This window comes from Coregonus lavaretus, assembly GCF_964263955.1.
Source record: "Coregonus lavaretus genome assembly, contig: HAP1_SCAFFOLD_714, whole genome shotgun sequence".
Classification (NCBI taxonomy): domain Eukaryota; kingdom Metazoa; phylum Chordata; class Actinopteri; order Salmoniformes; family Salmonidae; genus Coregonus; species Coregonus lavaretus.
In genome coordinates this window covers 134933-145040 of record NW_028159829.1, presented here as the reverse complement: position 1 = coordinate 145040, position 10108 = coordinate 134933, and the positions used below count along the sequence as shown (strand labels likewise).

Genomic DNA, 10108 nt, shown 5'->3' with positions numbered 1-10108 from the left:
GCTACCTGTAGGTGCTGTTTCCTCCAGTCAGTTCATCCTAACACTGTTCCTCTGCTACCTGTAGGTGCTGTTTCCTCCAGTCAGTTCATCCTAACACTGTTCCTCTGCTACCTGTAGGTGCTGTTTCCTCCAGTCAGGACGGGATGTCTGGAGCAGAGGTGGAGCTGAGAGTCAGACCAGGAGACAACGTTGTTCTTCACTGTGACATCAGACATAACATAGAAACAGTCTGGATCAGAAACTGTTCTCGTGGGAGTGAAACGTGTGAAGTTTCAGTCTTCAAGTCGTTCAAGGACCCTGTCCCCCGCTTCACTTTCCTCTGGAGGCGGTCTCTGAGATTCTATGACTTGCTGATTGAGAACGTCACTGAGCGTGACCTGGGACTGTACCACTGCGCCACCATGGGGAGAGAAGAGCAGGAGAGATCCGACGGGGCTGTGTATTACCTAGAGGTCTATCGCTATGGAAACGCCACCACAACCATTTCCTTTGGTAAGAACAAACTCCTTTTTTTTTTTTTTTTTTTTTTTTTTTACATGTTTCTGTTTTATCTATTCGGTTTCATTTGGAAAAAGTCTATAAAGTGTATAAATGTCTTTATGTGACAAAAACAGACGGAGGAACATGGATTTTACCTTTGTATCATCAGAAGATTTTCACTGTCAAACAATATCAGTTTAAACACAACATTTCCATTTCCCTTCGTATAACGTAGAAAGGACACAACGGTTGATGGTCTTAAAAGTACATTGAAAGTTGCCCACTGATAATGTACCTCACCATTAAACAGAGAACATCCATGACAGCCCTGACCTTGACTGTGTTCTGAGCTGGGTCCTGGTGCTGGCCTCCAAAGGTCTGTTTCTGCTCCTCGTTCCTGCTGCCTTCTGGGTCGTCGAAACACACGGTGAGTGAGTGAGGACATTGGGATACACGGCTACTGATATCAGTTAGTTTTTGTTACGTATCAAGGTGTCAGTCACTTAACTGAATGTCTGTTCCTCACCACTGGTTATGATGACCGTGTTGACCGTTTTTTCTGTTGTTGTTTTTTTAAATATTAGGAGCAAGGAGGAGCGGCAGAAAATAAGCGGAGACTGTAGCTGCTACGTCCCCTTAGAGATGTATTGTGGGTAATGAGTTTTTCTACGATCAAATCAGTGTTGTTGTTTTTCCTAGAAACTCTTACAACACGTTTTGTCAATTCAGCCTTTATGCTTGTCTTTTTGGTTAAAGTTGTGTGTGTCACTCACTGCTTGAGGTGAACAGACCAATGAATTGATTCCCTTCTTACAGATTAGAATTCTCAATGATGTAAAAAGGCTCTCCTTATTTTTTCTGTAGCTATGTGACTGTTTTTTTTAGCATTTTATTTGATACTATGTCACCAAACAATAAATACTTACAAAACAATGATCAATTGGAAAGTTTGTCAACATTTATTTTAAAAAATTCATCATTATCAATTCACGCAGTTTCCTTTGAATAAAGTATTTAGTGCAGGTCCTTTTCCTAGGACCTTGACTTTGTCAATACTTTTCTTTAGATATCTTTGACCCTATCCTAGACACGCAAGACTATGAAACGGTCAATAAAATAAATTATATTTAATTAACAAACAAGTAAAAGATGTCATGAACATTTTCAACATAAAAGTTTAGAGAAACTAACCCCAAGGCACCTTCAAATAAAAGCTGTAAACAAATAACCTTGAATAGAAAAACTGAACTTCCATCCCTAAAGGAAGTAAAAGATCAGAACAATTCTCAAAAACAAGTTCATTTCATTAAATTAATTAATTGTTAAAAAATCAGCTCAGTTTCAAAGAAACAAAGAGCAACATGCTTTCAACCATGTTCAGGGTTACAAAATGCTGGTAATTGTCCCCAAATGTCCAGATTTTCCCTCTTGATTCTGGGAATCTTCTTACCAGGATTCCAGGAAAACCTGGGAATTTTTGGGAAAGTTACCAACATGTTGCAACCGTACACATACTAGAAATCTCCCCCAAGCAAAGCTCTGTGACTGCACTGAGAAAAAAATATAGGAACCATTGAGAAGCACTGTGACTGCACTGACAAAAAAGGTCTAGGGACCATTGAGAAGCACTGTGACTGCACTGACAAAAAAGGTATAGGGACCATTGAGAAGCACTGTGACTGCACTGACAAAAGGGTCTAGGGACCATTGAACAGCACTCCCAATCCAAATAAACTACCAGTTGCTTCTATCATACAGGAGAAGAGCTCCTAAGAAATGCTCCTAGTCAAGAAATAAATATCTCAGTGCTAAACACCCAACGCTGAACATAGGAGGGGATCAAACATAGTATGGGATCACACTGCTTCGAAAAGGAAGCTGAAAACGGGACACCATCATTGGTCTACTTATTAAGACTTCCTTGCAGAGACGACATAAGGCACCATAGCTTATCTTACACCCTTCATCCTCTTTGTTCCTCTGAGGACATCCGGCCAGAAGGGTACACTACAAAGCAGCATCAATGAGTTAGCCAGCTGACTTGCCTAAACGTTATGAAATAGTTATTTTTTTTAATTAAGCTTGAAATGGGCATTGTCTAATTAACTAAACAACCAAAAACACATATCTAAGTTTAGCTTTCTTAATGAACCAGGAAATAAATAGTTACTTCTGGTTGTTTATCAAAGTTAGCTGGTTAATTGATTCCACTTTGTAGGATACCCCTCAGTCTTACATCGGTTTTTTTGTGTGTTTTTTGTTCATTTGGGAACATCAGACCACAGGAAACTACAATAAAGTTATACCAAACTTCCTGTTTCCTGTTGTCTTCCTGTTTTCAGACTATACAGTCCAGTATGACTTGGATCAGTCTAAGAGACTGCTATGTCAACTTAAGAGTTTGGTACCTGCCATTGACTAGCCATTGCCAAAAGAACATGTGGTCCGGCAATCTGCGCATTCGGCCAGGACACTATTTTTCTGGGTTTCCAATCAGTCTTTGTTGGCTTTGAAAAAATTATCAATCCTATTGCTCATGTTTTTTCTTTCAAACATGTAATCCCAGCCAACAGTCCGTATCGGTTTTTAGAAAATCAAATCTATAAGACTAATGTTCATGTTTCCTCTCAGCTTTTCATGGCTGAGGTATTTCCAGGTCTCTCTCTCTTAAAAAAAAATAGAGTTTCATAACCTCAAGAGACTTCCTGATTTAAAAATTTACATAAAAACGTTTTTTAATTCCAGTTAATGGTCAAAGTTTGTTCAGGCCCCCTTGTGGCCGTTCTGGGGAACGATCTTTCCTCTTCTTAAAAAGGTTCTTGAGTTTGGACGACTTGGTGCTTTTGTCTTTGTCCTTGTGGTGTCTCTCGCCTCTCATCTCCGGGGGCAACGTGTTCAGGGACCGGGCGCTCCTCGGGGGCGGAACAGGAGGATTCCCTTCTCCGTCTCCTCCTTCCGTGATCCTCTGGGGCAGGTCAGGGGTCGTTGCTGGGGTGATGCAGGACTTCTCCAGGATTCCGTCATACACCAGTTCAGTCAGGTGCTCGGAGGTGTAAGGGTCAGAGGTCTGGGTTTGTTTCCATGGCGTGGACAAGGTGAGGTCAGGTTGTCCGAACTGACCCTGATCCAAAACCTGGGGACACTGACCCAACTGGGACGACCCCGCGTACGCCTCCCTGGATATCCTCCGTTTGGGGATTTCCGGGGCACCATCGACCCTGTCCGGGGAGATCTTCCCAGTGGGAGTGTCTATGGATCTGTCAATCTTATCGCTGTTTGTTCGTCTGCGAGTGTGAGAGCACATCTCGCGGTGTTCGTCTCTCGATATCTTCCTCGTGGCGGTGGAAGACGGTTCCACTGGGAACTCGATCTTCTTCCTGAGCATCTTGTGAGAAGAGCTGCTGTCCAGATGAAGCGTCAGTTTGTCTCTGGCCATCGCCATCCTCCTTTGAGTGCTGTCGGCTAAGAAGTCCTCCTCCTCGTCTCGGGATATCCTTCTCGTTGGAGTTCCAATGGCCTCCACCATTTCTTCTCTGGGCCTTGCTCTCATGGTGTTGTCGAATGAGACTTCCCCCCTGCTCTCTCTCATCATCTGTCTGGAGCCGGTGTCCAGAGACACACCCATCATGGCTGTAGATAGCAGAGACCTCTTCTTTGAGACATGAATCTCCAACGGAACCTCGTGATACTCATCTCTGGATGACTTCCTCGAGACATTGTCCATCGAATGACCCAAGATCTTTTTGGCTGCTGTGTCGGCAGAGGTGTCCATGGAAGTCTCACTTTTGACTCTTTGTATTTTTCTTGGGTCAGTGTTGTCCGCAGAAGAAGAGTCCGGCTCGTCTTTAGATGATGTCTTCGATGTGGCTGCATCCGAGGAAGCTTCCAGTTCTTCTCTAGATATCTTCCGAATGGGGGATTCCGTTCCGGAAGGTTCTGCTGACCTTCTGCTGACAGGAGGGGTCCTGTAATCGGTGTCTGAATACATCTCCCGAGAATTTCTGTAGAGAGAGAGAGAGAGAGAGAGAGAGAGAGAGAGAGAGAGAGAGAGAGAGAGAGAAGGAGAGAGAGAGAGAGAGAGAGAGAGAGAAGGAGAGAGAGAGAGAGAGAGACAGAGACAGAGACAGAGAGAGAGAGAGAGAGAGAGAGAGAGAGAGAGAGAGAGAGAGAGAGAGAGAGAGGAGAGAAAGAGAGAGAAAGAGAAAGAGAGAGATAGAGAGAGAAAGAGAGTGAGGGAGAGAAAGAGAGAGAGAAAGAGAGAAAGAGAGTGAGGGAGAGAAAGAGAGAGAGAAAGAGAGAGAGAGAGAGAGAGAGAGAAAGAAAGAAAGAAAGAAAGAGAGAGAAGGTGAGAATGAGAGAGAGAAAGATAGTGAGGGAGAAAGAGAGAGAGATAGTGAGGGAGAAAGAGAGAGAGAGAGAGAGAGAGAGAGAGAGAGAGAGAGAGAGAGAGAGAGAGAGAGAGAGAGAGAGAGAGAGAAGGTGAGAAAGAGAGAGAGAGAGAAAGAGAGAGAGAGAAGGTGAGAAAGAAAGAGAGAAAGAGAGAGAGGGAGAGAAAGGAAAAGATAAAGAAAGATTCTGTCAAGATTCATGTAGTTTCAATCATACATTGAAAATACTGTGAGTGTTCCCGTGAGTCACCTTGTAATCAGTGGGCACAGAGAAGCGTTGAAGAAAATTGCAATCAGAATTGGAATGTCAGTTTACTTCCTAAATTGACTGAATTTAAATTGTGCGACTCCACTATCCGATAAGTCACTCACCCTCTCCGCTGGGCGTTGATGAAGATCTGCTCCTCTTCCTCGAAGCAGGGGAGCGGGGTGTGGATAGGGATCAGGATATCAGGTTCGGAGGAGAAGGAGGAGGAAGAGGAGGAGGAGGCGTGTCCGGAACGCCGTTGACGACACACGGTGGAGGTAGAGCCACGAGAGCGAGGGGAGCGCTTCATTGGTGGAACTAGGGTTGCAAAGGGAAGGGAATTTTCCCGGTAACTTTAAAAAATTTCCCAGAAATATGTATTCTGGAGTTTTGCGGACACTTTTTGGGAAATGTTTGGGAATTGTTTTAATTTAGTTAATTTTATGGAAAACCTGAGACAGGAAGCAAGTACAAGGTGAGTATTTAATAATAAATAGACATGAAACAAAACAAGAACAGCATCTGGACGAGAGAAACAAAACAATATCAATGCAACAAACTGAGGAACAGACAGATATAGGGGAGGCAACACGGGGATCAAACTGAGGAACAGACAGGTATAGGGGAGGCAACACAGGGATCAGACTGAGGAACAGTCAGATATAGGGGAGGCAACACAGGGATCAGACTGAGGAACAGTCAGATATAGGGGAGGCAACACTGGGATCAGACTGAGGAACAGTCAGATATAGGGGAGGTAACACTGGGATCAGACTGAGGAACAGTCAGATATAGGGGAGGCAACACTGGGATCAGACTGAGGAACAGTCAGATATAGGGGAGGTAACACAGGGATCAGACTGAGGAACAGTCAGATATAGGGGAGGCAACACAGGGATCAGACTGAGGAACAGTCAGATATAGGGGAGGCAACACTGGGATCAGACTGAGGAACAGTCAGATATAGGGGAGGTAACACAGGGATCAGACTGAGGAACAGTCAGATATAGGGGAGGCAACACAGGGATCAGACTGAGGAACAGTCAGATATAGGGGAGGCAACACAGGGATCAGACTGAGGAACATACAGATATAGGGGAGGCAACACAGGGATCAGACTGAGGAACATACAGATATAGGGGAGGCAACACAGGGATCAGACTGAGGAACAGTCAGATATAGGGGAGGCAACACAGGGATCAGACTGAGGAACAGACAGATATAGGGGAGGCAACACAGGGATCAGACTGAGGAACAGTCAGATATAGGGGAGGTAACACAGGGATCAAACTGAGGAACAGTCAGATATAGGGGAGGCAACACAGGGATCAAACTGAGGAACAGTCAGATATAGGGGAGGCAACACTGGGATCAGACTGAGGAACAGTCAGATATAGGGGAGGCAACACAGGGATCAAACTGAGGAACAGTCAGATATAGGGGAGGCAACACAGGGATCAAACTGAGGAACAGTCAGATATAGGGGAGGCAACACTGGGATCAGACTGAGGAACAGTCAGATATAGGGGAGGCAACACTGGGATCAGACTGAGGAACAGTCAGATATAGGGGAGGCAACACAGGGATCAAACTGAGGAACAGACAGATATAGGGGAGGCAACACAGGGATCAAAATGAGGAACAGTCAGATATAGGGGAGGCAACACAGGGATCAAACTGAGGAACAGTCAGATATAGGGGAGGCAACACTGGGATCAGACTGAGGAACAGTCAGATATAGGGGAGGCAACACAGGGATCAGACTGAGGAACAGACAGATATAGGGGAGGCAACAAAGGGATCAAACTGAGGAACAGTCAGATATAGGGGAGGCAACACAGGGATCAGACTGAGGAACAGACAGATATAGGGGAGGCAACACAGGGATCAAACTGAGGAAGAGTCAGATATAGGGGAGGTAATAAAACAGTGATGAAGTCCTGGTGAGTCCAATGAAGCGCTGATGTGTGTAACGATGGTGACAGGTGTAATGATGGGCAGCAGGGAGGGTGAGCGGGAGCAGGTGTGACAGTACCCCCCCCCCCCCACCCCACCCTCTAGGGACGCCACCCGGTGTCACCTGAGCGAGCCTGACAAGCCGGCTGAGACGTGGAAACCTGACGAGCCGGCTGAGGCGTGGAAGCCTGACGAGCCGGCTGAGGCGTGGGGTGAGAGCCTGCCGAGTCAACCAAGGCTTGTGAGCCTCTCGAACCAGCTGAGGCATGGGAGCCTGACGTGCCAGCTGAGGCATGGGAGCCTGACGTGCCAGCTGAGGCGTGGGAGCCTGACGAGCCGGCTGAGGCATGGGAGCTTGACGTGCCAGCTGAGGCGTGGAAACCTGACGAGCCGGCTGAGGCGTGGAAGCCTGACGAGCCGGCTGAGGCATGGGAGCTTGACGTGCCAGCTGAGGCGTGGGAGCCTGACGAGCCGGATGAGGCGTGGGGTGAGAGCCTGCCGAGTCAACCAAGGCTTGTGAGCCTCTTGAACCAGCTGAGGCATCCCCGGTTGCTTCGGCAGCGGCACCCGGACCCGACGTCCCCAACAACAACAATAACAACAAAAAACTCCCTGACGCTTCCAATTGTGGTGTCAGCATTCTGTAAGGACAGACGCTGAGAGAGGAGAAGCAGGGAGTGAATATTTAATATAAACAGACATGAAACAAAACACGGACAGCGTCTGGACATGGGAAACATAACGACATTACTGCTGACACGGGGATCACAACTGAGGAACAGTCAGATATAGGGGAGGCAACACAGGGATCAGACTGAGGAACATACAGATATAGGGGAGGTAATAAAGCAGTGATGAAGTCCTGGTGAGTCCAATGAAGCGCTGATGTGTGTAACCATGGTGACAGGTGTAATGATGGGCAGCAGGGAGGGGGAGCGGGAGCAGGCGTGACAAAACCTATTTATGGAAAAGCTCACAAAGATCAAACTAAACCTGATTCAACTAAAGCAGCTAACCTTGAATCAGGTATGGCAGCGGTTCTCCAACCTCTCCTCAGGACCCCCAGCCATTCCAGATATTTGATCTATTCCAAAGCTAGCACACCTGATTCAACTGGTCGACTAATCATCAAGCCCTAATTCAGGGCTACAACAAAATGGTGAAACGTCTGGGGGGGGTCCCCAAGGACAGGTTTGAGAACCACTTAGGTATGTTAAATGCAGTAATGATGACTGTTAGTAAGAACGACATATTCTTTGACGAAGGGTTATTTCTCAATTAAATCTTAAAGGCTTAATGTGCAACATTCCAAACATGACTAAATGATCTCAAATCAATTGCTAAAACTCTAATTTAGATGTATTTGTTTCTACTTAACAATATGTTTAGTCTACTAATAACGCATGCATAACAACTTATCTAAGGACTTGTGTAGAGTTGCAGAGGTTGTTGAAGTAGACTCTCATTTTAACTGCCTTGAGGACCTTGTCCTTGTTGTTGCAGAGGTTGTTGAAGTAGACTCTAATTTGAACTGCCTTTAGGACCTTGTCCTTGTTGTTGCAGAGATTGTTGAAGTAGACTCTCATTTGAACTGCCTTGAGGACCTTGTCCTTGTTGTTGCAGAGATTGTTGAAGTATGCTCTCATTTTAACAGTCTTGAGGGCCTTGTCCTTGTTGTTGCAGAGATTGTTGAAGTATGCTCTCATTTTAACAGTCTTGAGGGCCGTGTCCTTGTTGTTGCAGAGATTGTTGGAGTAGACTCTCATTTGAACTGCCTTGAGTTCCTTGTCCTTGTTGTTGCAGAGGTTGTTGAAGTAGCCTCTCATTTGAACTGTCTTGAGGACCTTGTCCTTGTTGTTGCAGAGATTGTTGAAGTAGCCTCTCATTTGAACTGCCTTGAGGACCTTGTCCTTGTTGTTGCAGAGATTGTTGAAGTATGCTCTCATTTTAACAGTCTTGAGGGCCTTGTCCTTGTTGTTGCAGAGATTGTTGAAGTATGCTCTCATTTTAACAGTCTTGAGGGCCGTGTCCTTGTTGTTGCAGAGATTGTTGGAGTAGACTCTCATTTGAACTGCCTTGAGTACCTTGTCCTTGTTGTTGCAGAGGTTGTTGAAGTAGACTCTCATTTGAACTGCCTTGAGGACCTTGTCCTTGTTGTTGCAGAGGTTGTTGAAGTAGACTCTCATTTGAACTGTCTTGAGGACCTTGTCCTTGTTGTTGCAGAGATTGTTGAAGTAGCCTCTCATTTGAACTGTCTTGAGGACCTTGTCCTTGTTGCTGCAGAGATTGTTGAAGTAGACTCTCATTTGAACTGTCTTGAGGACCTTGTCCTTGTTGCTGCAGAGATTGTTGAAGTAGACTCTCATTTGAACTGCCTTGAGGACCTTGTCCTTGTTGTTGCAGAGATTGTTGAAGTATGCTCTCATTTTAACAGTCTTGAGGGCCTTGTCCTTGTTGCTGCAGAGATTGTTGAAGTATGCTCTCATTTGAACTGTCTTGAGGACCTTTTCCTTGTCGTTTCCCCTTGTATTATTGATCTTACTATTATTTGGGTGCCATGCTCCTTTGTTGTAATGCATTTTGCTTGTAGTATTTTAGTATTGTCATGATATATTAGCTATTTTATGCGCCTTCAATAAATAATATATGCACTCACTAACTGTAAGTCGCTCTGGATAAGAGCATCTGCTAAATGACTAAAATGTAAATGTAAATGTAAATGTATTTTGCTTTGAGTATTTTAGAATAGTTATATTTGCCATTGTATGTGTTACTCTGTAAATGTCCTTGGGTATCTTGAAAGCGCAAAATAAAATGTTGTATTATTATTATTATTATTAAGGGCGCACAGATCATTTTCTAATTTTCTAAAGAAATATGATAAAAGTAAAAATTCCCAAAGTTTCCAAACGGTTACACTTTATATGAACTGTCATGTATAATCCACTAAAAATGAAATAATCATTTATTAATAGAACGTAGACTATTAATAAATGAGTACTAATTAATACTGTACATATTCATGAAAGTTGTAATA

At 44.7% G+C, this 10108-nt stretch overlaps 1 pseudogene across 1 annotated transcript in view; it reads right to left on the bottom strand.

Annotated features, from left to right (window-relative positions):
* Positions 1–3232: 3232 nt before the first annotated feature.
* LOC311122404 (stromal interaction molecule 2-like) overlaps positions 3233–10108 on the bottom strand; it is a 16125-nt pseudogene continuing 9249 nt past the window's right edge. The window contains exons 9-10 of the transcript in view: positions 5241–5433; positions 3233–4481 (exon numbers count right to left, since the gene is read on the bottom strand). The product of the transcript in view is annotated as a stromal interaction molecule 2-like (transcript). The remainder of the gene's footprint in view (positions 4482–5240; positions 5434–10108) is intronic.